Here is an 11,855-nt window from a genome sequence, read left to right on the forward strand (position 1 = left end):
TAGGCAGGCGCTCACCCAAAAGTGAACGCATAAATCAAAGTCTCATACACGATGCCAAGGAGTCCAAGACTTGTTAGTGTTCTTGCAGAAGAGAAGAAATCCCGATCGCGATGGAATCACACCAAAGTCGGCCAAAGAGGAAGGAGACGGGGTGGACGTCTTCCCGGGGGCTTGGGGTCGACCTTCGACTCGAGCTACTCTCTTTCGTTGACAAAGACTCGAAACTCAGAGAGTGGGTGACTCATGATGGATTTATTAGGAAAAGGGACTCGGGCCAAACCGATCCGGAGGTCGCGGCGTGATGCGAAGGGCCTGGGGGACCCCAACGGGGTCCCCGGCGAAGACCTCGGCTGAGGTCTACTACGAGGACCCCAGTGGGGGGACGACCACAGCGCCGGCGAAGGTCAGGGTCAACCTGGGCGTCGGCCTCGTCCCCGCGTGACTCGGTCAATCTCCGGCGTGGACCTCGGGCGAGGACTACCATGGGGGACCCCAGGGCGAGGACTACCACTGGGGTCTCCCCGCGTGACTCGGTCAACCAAGATCCAACCGCCCACCCTATTCTCTTGGGGTCGGTTGGGAGGATTGCTTAGTATAAAAAGACATCTCCTTGTCTTTGTTAGGACATCTACATTTTATATCACTACTACACTCTTTGTAATTCCCCTACACAAAGATCATTAATACAACGATTGTCCCCGTGACACACACATTCATTGTCTTTTCCTATTTATCATTTATTGGATTTAGTGATTCGGGTCTACCTCGGGTAATTAAATCCATCAATTCTCAACATTATTATTTTTATCCATAGTATGTTGAGACTTATATGCTAATTACTTATATATATTATTAATAAACATAAAAAAAAATATTTCATTAGAAATTCATAACAATATTGAACAATAAAAATTTATAATAAAAGAATTGATCAAATAAAATATTTAAAAATATAATTACATGTTTCATAAAAAATAAAAATGTAATATTAATATATATATATATATATATATATATATATATATATATATATATATATATATATATATATATATATAATTATACTTGATATATTGCTAGGTATCATGCAAAGAACTATTATTTGCAATAGCAATTTGAGACTGCGAACAACAACAAGGTGCTACTGTTTGCAACTCCAAAATTTTGTTGCGAACAATAGTCCGCTATTCATAGTAACCTGTTGTTAAAAAAAAAGGAAAAAAATATATTACGAATATAAACATAAAAAGAATATATAAAAATCAAAATATATAATTATTTATATGAATATTATGAAATATATACTAAAATTTGCTTTGTTCATGTATTTAGGGAGAATAAGAGAAAGTTAGGGATAAAAAATTTATTAAAAAAATAAAAATAAATATAAACAAGCAATAATGAAGTAAAAATAATATTATTTTGAATTTTTAGAGGAAGATTGTAAAGTTTATTAGGAGAGAGAAAATTGGTAGAGTTTAGGTATGAGGAAAATATAGGATAATGAAGAAAAAAATAATTTTATTACATTTATATGGGTTTATAAAGTTTAAATAGAGAAAAGAAATAGAGTTTAAATAGAGAGAGAAAACATTCAAAGGTGTTAGAAAGAAAATTTTGAAATCTTGGGGTTGATGGTTGGATTTCAACTATTTATATTTGAGAAGGAAAATTCTACAAAAGTCCTAAAATTAAAAAGTCTACAAAAGTTCATAACTTTTTGAATACCACATGACTTTTAAAGACTCTCTAAAAGTCTTAATCGAATACCACATGACTTTTAAACACTCTTTAAAAATCATGATTGAATACCGCTTGACTTTTAAAGACTCTCTAAAAGTTTGAATTGAATATCTCCAAACTTTTAAAGTTCATAAAAGTTTTTAAAACTCTATGAAAGTCATGATTGAATACAACCCTCTAAAATTTCAATGAAAATTTTTTTATATTTACAAACGATCTGTAAATGTAATTGCTTCAATAACACATTAACACTTAAGTTGAATAACTTTCTTTTTTGGTACCCTAATTTGCTTCGATTGCACTTCTTTGTTCCTTTGAGTTTAGAATTCTGGCCTTCAAGTACAAACTTTTTGTGTCTTCAAGTGCATGTGTTTTGTGCTTTTCAAGTGCACAGTTTTTGTTAATTCGAAGTGTAATTTTGTTAAAAGAGCAGTAGATCTGGATGAATTTAATGGTTGAGATTTGTGCACATTTTTCACTTGGGGAGTTCATCGCACCTGATCCTGGCATATAAATATATATATATATATATATATATATATATATATATATATATATATATATATGTATATTTGTGTATATATATATATATATATATACAAATATATATATATATATATATATATATATATATATATATATATATATATATATATATATATATATATATATATATATATATATATATGTAGGATTATATTCAGGTTAAAATATAACTTAAGATACAAACGTGCAGATTAATTGGGGTTATTGGATCTTAATTTTGGATAGTCTTGATTATTTCGTCTGGTCACTATGTTGATATGGTAAGATTAATAGTTTTTATGTTAGGAGGGGTGTTTGTGGTATTTTTCCTTGAGTTTGTAACTTAGTCAAAAGTTTCCTTTTAGTATAGAATACTTTCAGCGCACGAGTTCATCGTCTCCCCGCTTCCGTTTCTCTCCTCGTGCATAGAACTCAGACACGATTCACGTCGTCTTCACTAGTTGTCTTTCGTTCTTCACTTCAACGTAGCTATAGTAGTTGGTGGGGACCACAACACATTGAAGAGGCGGGGACCACTGGTTGGAGCTGTCGGCCGAGGTACGTAGTTTTTTTTTTTTTTGGTCGGTGTGACACCCCGAAAATCTAATTCTTAAATATAATTAATTATGTAATTAATTCTAAACCTTCCTTGTGAATTTCCCCTTCCAATTTCTTAATTATAAAGTCAGAGGACTTAAATTGACCAATTCCTTGGTCAATTGGTTTAATCAAATGAAAAGATCTTGAGCTTTATAAGTTGTATCTAGACTTTTGAAGTCTTCCTAGCCTTTTTGAGAAAGTAAGGGTATTTTAGACTTTCCACCCTTACTTGGCATTCAAGCTTCACCCTAGCAAGACCAGACTTCATTTCCTATCTTGGCAAAGAAAACACTAGACACTCTACCTTCTCTAAAAAGGCTAGTTTTCTCTCTAAGCCAAGTAAAATCCACCTTCATCCTTGCAAGAGAACTCTCCAAGATTCCACCTTTCCTCCATCAAAGCACTAGGAAGGGTAAGATCTCAGCTTAGTTGGTGTTTTGGAGCAGCTTACCTAGTCTTTATCTAAGTTGTGGTTTTTCTTTGTATGCTTGGTTGTGTTGAGAAGATTTGGTTGAGGAGGAACTTCAAGGAGAAATCTAGGGGATTAAAAGGAAGTGTATCTTGGTCTACAAAGGTTACCCATGCTTTATGAAACCTACTTTACATTTTCTATGATGATTCTTGATACTCTATTTGATGTTCTTGTGAGATTTGATGCATAATCTTGTGTTTATGTATGTTAGAGCTTGTATCTAGAGTTCTTAAATGCTATCTTTTGAACTATTCATGTGTTCAAGTCATTTCCTTGTTGAATGTGAGGTTTTGGGTATTTTGGACTTGAGCATGGCCTTGTTGATGTTTTTCCCCGAAGGGAATTTCTCCCATGGGTACGTGTACCTGCGGGCGAAATAGCGGGTGGTTGTCCACCCGCCGTTCCACCCGCGGGTGGAAGGGTGTGTACCTGTGTGCAGAGCCGCAGGTGGAGGTCCACTCGTGGTTCCACCCGCTAGTACCTGTAAGGGGGTGTGGCGGGTGGTTGTCCACCCACCATTCCGCCCACTGGTACGTGATTCTTTGGCCTCCGTTTTGTTGAATCGTTTTGCACTTGTGTGTCTCCTTTGATGTTTCGTACGTCTAGAACGGTGTTCTAAGTATCCATGATAGGATTATGAGTCTTGAATCGTGCTTGTGGTACAACTTTGTGATTCGTTGGATTATTGTGAAGTCATTGAGGTTCGGATGAATCGTTATGTTTCTCCTTTTGATGTACACGCTAGTCCTAATGTTGTTGATGCTAGTATGTGTTATTCGTTTGTTCCTAATGAAGATTGGCAACTTGTGTTGCCACATGGTAGTCTTTGGATTAAATTCTATCGTTGATGTATCGTTGTTTGATGGTCTATTCATGCCTTTAATTGAAATCTATCAGTTGTATTCCTTGATATGATCTTGTACATGTGATGTACCCGTTTATTGATACTTGATTGGGCTATTAATGAGCCTCAATCCTCTATGATGAGGACTATGTAATGATATATGATTGGTGGGCAATAATGAAAGGAGATAAACTATCACGTGATTAGTACTATTCTACATGACTATTGACACTACGAGTGTCTCTGTTTGGCGGTAAAAGCTGGCAGATGCAGGCGGGGGGTGGATCGCTCCTAAGGAATAAGGTTGGACTCGATGTATAGGGTGGCACTAGGAGGTAAAGGTTGGAACTGTAATAAGGTTGGCCTGGAGAGAATGGTTGGAACAGGGCATAAGGTTGGAACTTGGTACTCATCTTTGATTGTGAATCTTATCTCTCATGGTTAATGAGTGTGACTTATGATTGTCTCTTGATTGATTATCGTATGATGTATCTTGTTGTTGAGCATGTTGCTTCTGTCGTTCTTGTTGATTATTGAGTAATCTGTTGGGATTGGTCTTTGATTGAGAGTGACTTTATGATGAGTCTTATGTTATTCCTTCCTCATTTTTAAAGGATTATATATTGTATTCCACAGTCTCAAATGCTTTTCTCTATATCTATATTATATGTTACTCAACGCGTAATGGTGGGTTACTAGCTTTGTTCGCTGACGGGTGCTATCCTTTATGTTTTACAGGTTTTGAGTAGATCGAGATAGCGTAGCTTACCTTTCTGTAGTTCTAGTTTTATGGCCTGTGAGCCTAGACTTATGAATTGTTATCTAATGATGATTTTGGTTTAGATTCTATCATGTGCATCTATAGATAGATAGATGTGGCATGACATCCTCATACTTTGATATTAGCTTCCACTTGGTTTTATCTAATGGATAGGTTTATCTTCATGTTTATGCTTTTAAATTTTGCTAAAATTGGGGGTGTTACAGTTGGTATCAGAGCCTAGGTTTCAGCCTAGGATGCTAATAGTTGAACTCTAAGAAGATAAGTTTAAATTAAGACTTTAAGGTTGAACTCTAAGTGACTAAGTGCATAGGACTTAAAAATCGTAGGACGCGTGGTGAGGTGTGAGTTTCTTTACCGTTGTTGTGCTTTCTTTTCTTGCCTTTGCTTAGTTTAAGTTCTTCCGTTTTAAGCACCGGGTAAGGGTGCATAGCTTCTCGGTTTCTCTTGCTGTAACCGCGTTGCTTCTGTTGAACTCTGCGATGGTACCACCTCGTCACCGTGCACGGACTCAGGAAACGCCCACGAACCAGCAGCTAGCTCAGAACCTTCAGCATCTCACTCAGATTACGCAGACTCTGAGCAACGCACTTGTAACACCCCACTTTTCTTAATCTTATTTACAGTTTTAAAACCAAAATCAAAATAAACTAAGCAGCGGATAAACAACTTAAATAATAAACTAGTGGGAATGCTACCGCCACAACCACCTCTCCATGGTGATTGCACATGCTAAGGATGAAACTAAATCATTATGTCAAACTAACATTTAAATTGCTTAATTTAAAAGTCATAAGGGGAAAAACATCTCGGTGTCTATCACCAAACATAAACATCATAACTCTACAATCCCCCAAATAAACATCATAATAATAATAAGAGTTTAGACTACTAGATCTACTAAGCTAGTCTAACTCGATCATCTCTCAAACGCTGGGCCCACCTGAAAGGGGTTTTGCAAAACAACACATAGACAAGTAGGAAAACACTCGTTAGCACGAAGCTAAGTATAACCACACTCAACCATGTAAAGTACTACAATATATACTTTGGAAAAACATTTGTTCACAAACTCTAATCAAGCAATCTCAACACTTAGACAACTTTAAGATACATCACAGACTTTCTATATGCTTGCAACCTATAATATCATCAGGCATGCTTCAAATATATATATTTCATCAACATAAACACTCCAACACATATTTCTCATAGCAAATCTCATCATAACGAACACATGTTATCAATTAGTTGCATGCCATTATTCAATACAAAATTATTTTCATGCTTTCAAGTTCTCATCATGCAAACTAGATATATAAGACATCAAAATGGAACTAAAGCAGTCATGCTCAATATACAATCTCGGTTAATCATTCTCATATGCAATCTAGTGCAATACTATACTCAAATGAAACCTTATGCAGACATTCTCATTATGCAATCTCGTGCAACATTCTCATTATGCAATCTTGTGCAATACTATAAATATACTCATACACTCGTTTGTAAAAATAGAATACTTTTCTGTGGAGGTCTCTTAGAGTCACAAGGACTCGCTTGCTTTCTTTTCTTAGAGTCGCAATGACTCGCTTTCTTTATAAATGGACAAGGTAGGAACTTCACCGTATCGTGAACGAACCTATCCGGGCACGGCGTCTACCCGGCCTAATACTTATCTCGTCCACCGAACCACTCTCTTGGTTCTATGCTCAAACTCTATGGAATCATGTATCGAACTATCAGCGTGCACGCCCCCTGACCAGGATTCTAAGCCTGGCGGGCAGTTTCCAACCTCGTAACATGGGAATACACCGTGTTACATATACTGGGACTGCAATGTCCATATCTTTCTTCCGAGAGGACGTAGTCCAAACGGGTCCTCCAAAACAAGATTTTCCTCACCATAGATATATATAGATATATCGCTCATGCATCTCATATATGCAACACTTAACTTATGCAAAAGACATGCACATACTTCTCAATTCATTCTCAAAGACAAGATAAAGATGCTCTACGTGGAATGAGATTTTTGGAAAATAATACTTAGCCTCACGTTGGCCACTTATGCACTTTTAAAACATGATTTACTTGGAATGCAATTTACTGTACGACATGCTTCAAATTATATATGACAGTGATCTCTCAAGAACACAATAACATGCCTGGTTTGCAACATATCAAACTCCGTATATTTCTACCATCAAAACAGACCTCAAATTCCATTGAACATACAACACATTCTACTCATGCTTTTCTAACAATTCATATTCACAAAGTGTTCATGCTTCTCTATTCAATATACAAATAACATCAGGAAAGTAAAACCAAGAAATTCCCAAAAGCAGAGAACTCAAACAATCTTACTGTGAAGCATTTCATCACAAATTCTACCATAACATGCTCATTTCTAATCCAAAATCAACGAAATCAAAGGCCAAACGTGCATCAAGACGGCCCCGAGGTACCGAGCTACAAGGGACCGTGACACTTGGTTCGAAACGACACGTAGCTGAGCCACAAGGGCCCGACCACTGCACATGAGCATCTCACGGTCCATGGGGCGGGGCTCATCAAGGGCCGCCCCCTCAAGCCGTTAGCTTGCCGGCCCTAGGCAACGACCCTCTTCTAGGGCCATTCCCTAGGCCTGGCCGGCCACGGCTCTTGCCAACGGTCCCCTTGTTGGGCCGTTGGCTGGGGCCGTTGCCCTATCTGGTGCACACTGCCTGTGCACCATATGATCTCTTCTCATCTGCAATCCAACCTCAGACAAATCCAACACATTCAAAACATTAACAACGCATCTTAGACAAGTAATATATCACTTCATAGCTCAAACACATCAAAAATCTAGCATTTCTACTCATTTCTACCTAAAAAACAAGGCTTCACAGAGCCAAAACTTAAAAGTGGGAGTCCATGGGGTTATACCTTTGAAGCTTCTTCTCTTGAGTTGCGATTCCACCTTCTTCCCAAGCTAGCTACCCTCTTCTTCACTTCTTAACAACTCAAACAAACCACACAAAGTTTAAGGCTAGAACCTCAGAGAATGGATAAAAGCTATAAGGGAAATGGAAGGCTAGGATTGAATGGAGAAGGAGGATGAAACTTACTGTGTTGCCTCTTGATTTGCAGAGCTGAAATGTGGGAAGCAAAGAGTGGAATCAAGAGGCAAATGGTCTAATAGAGTTCTTATTTATAGAGGCGCAAAACCCTAGGATGATCCCTCATGATTGGTGGAGGGCAAAAAGGTAAAGTGGCTTGCTAAAAGATGAATCAGGATGAAGCTTTTGGATGGTTAGTGGTCCACCATGCTTCATGGACCAAGACTAGAAGGATAGCTTTAAATAGTTTGGGGGTCAAAATAGATTTTTCCAAAAATGATTTCTATATAAAAACTTGGTTCAGATTAATCCGGTCTCACTTAGACAGGTTTCTCAGTTTAGAAAATTGGTACACAAAGTACCAGAAAATTTAGGATTTTTGGAATTTAAATATGTTCCGGTGTTTAATTAATTTAAAATGTAACTCAAAATAATTTATTCAAACACCAATTTATCTCAAATTTTTTTAATGGAGTGAAAATGGCTATTTTGAGAATTTCTTAAAATTGGATTTATAAAATTAAATTTTGGGTTGTCACAGCACTCCTCCACAACAACAACAATCCTCCTCCGCCACAACCAAATAGAAACCGTGACGTTGGCCGACAAGTCTCAAGCCATCGACCTCCAGTCTTTATCGGGGAGGAAGACCTCGCGGTCTTGGAAGAATGGATTCGTTCGTTAGACAAGATCTTTGGGGTAGTTGGGTGTCCCGAAGAGCGCCGAGTTGAGCTAGCAACTTTCTACTTCAGTCATGAAGCGGATTTGTGGTGGGTCCACGAAGGACCGGGTTGTCAAGGAGAGCCGGGATTTTGTTGGGAGAGATTGAAGGACAAACTCTGTGAGCGCTTCTATCCCTCGCATGTCCAGGTGGCTATGTACGAGGAGTTTCTTCATCTCAAGCAAGGGGCTTCGACTGTGGTGGAGTACCACAAAAGGTTTTTGGGGCTATCTCGTTTCGCCCAGGTGTTGGTCCCTACCGAGGCCGCTCGAGTGGAAAAGTTTGTGGTAGGGTTCAATTACGAGGCAAGGAAGTCTTTAACAATGTTCAAACCAAGGACGCTCGATGAAGCCTACTCTAGCGCGGCTGACTTGTACGGGATCCAACAAATGCAGAGGAGGTCAAGTGACCAAACCAAGAGAAGGAGTGAGGGTAGTGGAAACCTGAACTTCAAGAGAACAAGAGGTGACTATAACTCTAAGGCAACCTATTCTCAAGGACAAGAGTCATCAATGACACATTTGGAGGCGAGAAAGGGACCGAATTTGTGTAGGAGGTGTGGTAAGGATCACGTCGGGAAAGATTATCAAGGAAACCCGCTTCAATGCTTCAACTATGGGAGAAGAGGACACAAGGCTCATGCTTGTCCCTACCCAGCCGAGCAAGGAGGACCACCCCAACATCACTCTAGTGCGAGACCCTCACCTTTGGGACCATCGGGAGGTGGAAATAGTCGGGGGTTTGGGAGTGCACCTCCGGGCGGGTCAAGGCCTCAAGGCAAGGTATTTGTGTTGAGTCGGTTGCAAGCCGAAGCCGAGGATCTAGCCGAGAAGGAAACCGCATGTATCCTTTCCCGAGCCAATCTCTTTACCTTCGAGTTTCGTTTCTTTGCGTTTTTCCCTTAAACCTTCCGTTTTTAGGTAGATTTGAATAGGTAACCTAATCCGTTCCTTCCGTTTTTGGGTAGATTTGAATAGGTAACCTAATCCGTTCCTTTAAGTGTTGCTTAACCTTAGGTTTAATGACTAGTTAATTAAAAAGAATGACATAATTAATAAGTAAAAGGGCCCTCAGTTTCACCTTAACAACACGTTTGGTTCCCGGAATGAATTTTGAGGTAATAGGAATGTTATTAGGCAAGGAATAGAATAGCAATTGTATTCTATTGTTTGGTTCACAGAAGGAATCGACTTTAGGAATTATATTACAGTGGTTGGTTGATTTAAGGAATAGAAATGAAATATGTTTTAAAATACATAAATACCCTTATAAAATATGTGGTGGTGGTGGTGGTGGTCGTGGTGGCAGTGGCGGTAGCGGCGGCGATGGTGATGGTGGTGGTGGCGGTGATGGGGTGCTGGTGCTGGTGCTGGTGGTGGCGGCGGCGGTTGTGGCAGGGGCGGTGGTGCTGCTGGGGTGGTGGTGCTAGTGGCGGTGGTGGGGTGGTGGTGGCGGCAGTGGCGACGGTGTGGTGGCGGCGGTAGTGGTGGTGGTGATGTTGGTGGCGGTGCTGGGGTGGTGGTGGCGGTGAGGGGAGGGGGGGGGGTAAAATAGGAAATAGAAACTTTAGGCTATTCCCGAGAACTCAGAAATAGCCTAATACCAGGGCCCCCCCTAGGAATCTCTATTCCCCTTGCAAGGGGAATAGGTTATTCATGGGAACAATGTTCCTGGGAATACAAGTGGTTACCAAACAGAGGAATAAGCCTATTACTAGGAATGCTATGCCATTCCAGGCCTATTCCGTGAACCAAACAGCCCCCGAGCAGTGGGTCTCGTGGGTTTGATTGGGGTGAGGAATTAGGTTGTTTTTGGAGTTATTCAATCAATTATGTTTGTGTTTTTTTTTTTTTTTTGTGGTTTCTCAATACGTGTAAGCTTGGTGGATGATCTGTGTGCACTAATTGTCGAAGTTGTGTGCTTGTACTTAATGATTCAAGATTCGTTTATTTTGGTGTGTGCATTTTGGTTTGACTGCCCATTGATGTGCAAATTAAAGGATTCCACCAATGTCATTATTGGTTTATTAGTCATGCTTGTTTCCATGAAGTTATCTTTGCCTAAAATGTTAGGCATGGTGTTTCTTTTTCGGGTCTACCGTGGTTTTGGGGGGCTATATGGTGATGTATTTGGGTGTTTTTGTTTAGTCAATCAATTTTTGTTGTTCTGTACTATTCTGTTTTCGTATTTTAATTGGCGTGTGCATGGTTTGCTCTGTTTGTGTGCTCGCGTGGTTACCACTATATGTATTGTCGAGTTCTCAATCTTGTTGCATTGGTGGTTTGGTGTGAATGTTATTGTTGTGTTGTTTTTTAGGTAAGAATTCCAAGGTGTCGCGATGTGTTACAGGTAGGCACCAAGTTGTGTGAGTAATGACAACTTCGTTTCACCACCGTTGGCCTTCTTGGCAAGGTTGGAACAAGACCTGCTGTGGGATGCCCTTGATGATGATTCGATGTCTGAAGAGGAGTGTGCTCACAGTTAACTAAACATGTCCACAACAATTTTAAAATTAGTTATTTCTAATATTTTTGAGAGGGTGTGTGCTAGCTTTTGTCTGTAAATGAGCAGGGCAGTTTGACGCCCTGTTTTGTGTAATTTTTTTAGCTCCTGTGTTTGTTTTTTGGTTCCTTCACTGTTTATTAATCAACATGTTGTAAATATATTTTAGAGGGTGTGGGTTCGCAGTTAAGTATACATGTGCACGGCAATTTTAAAAACAATTACTTACTATATTTGATAGGGTGTGTGCTTGCATTTGTCTGTAAAGGTGCACGTCAGTTTTTGATGCCCGGTTTCATGTATTTTTTTAGCTCCTATTTTTGTTCCGTGGCTCCTTCACTTTTTGTTTAAAAACATGTTCTAACTATATTTTACAGGGTGTGTGCTCATAGTTAACTAAACATGTGCACGCCAGGTTTTAATATAGTTACTTATTATTTTTGATAGGGTGTGTGCTAGCATTTGTTTGTAAATGTGCACGAGAATTTTGATGCCCGGTTTCATGTAATTTTTTTAGCTCTCATTTGTGTTCTTTGGTTCCTTCAATTTTTTTCAAAACC

Source organism: Ipomoea nil, unplaced genomic scaffold (assembly GCF_001879475.1).
Source record: "Ipomoea nil cultivar Tokyo-kokei standard unplaced genomic scaffold, Asagao_1.1 scaffold3195, whole genome shotgun sequence".
NCBI classification, from domain to species: Eukaryota; Viridiplantae; Streptophyta; class Magnoliopsida; order Solanales; family Convolvulaceae; genus Ipomoea; species Ipomoea nil.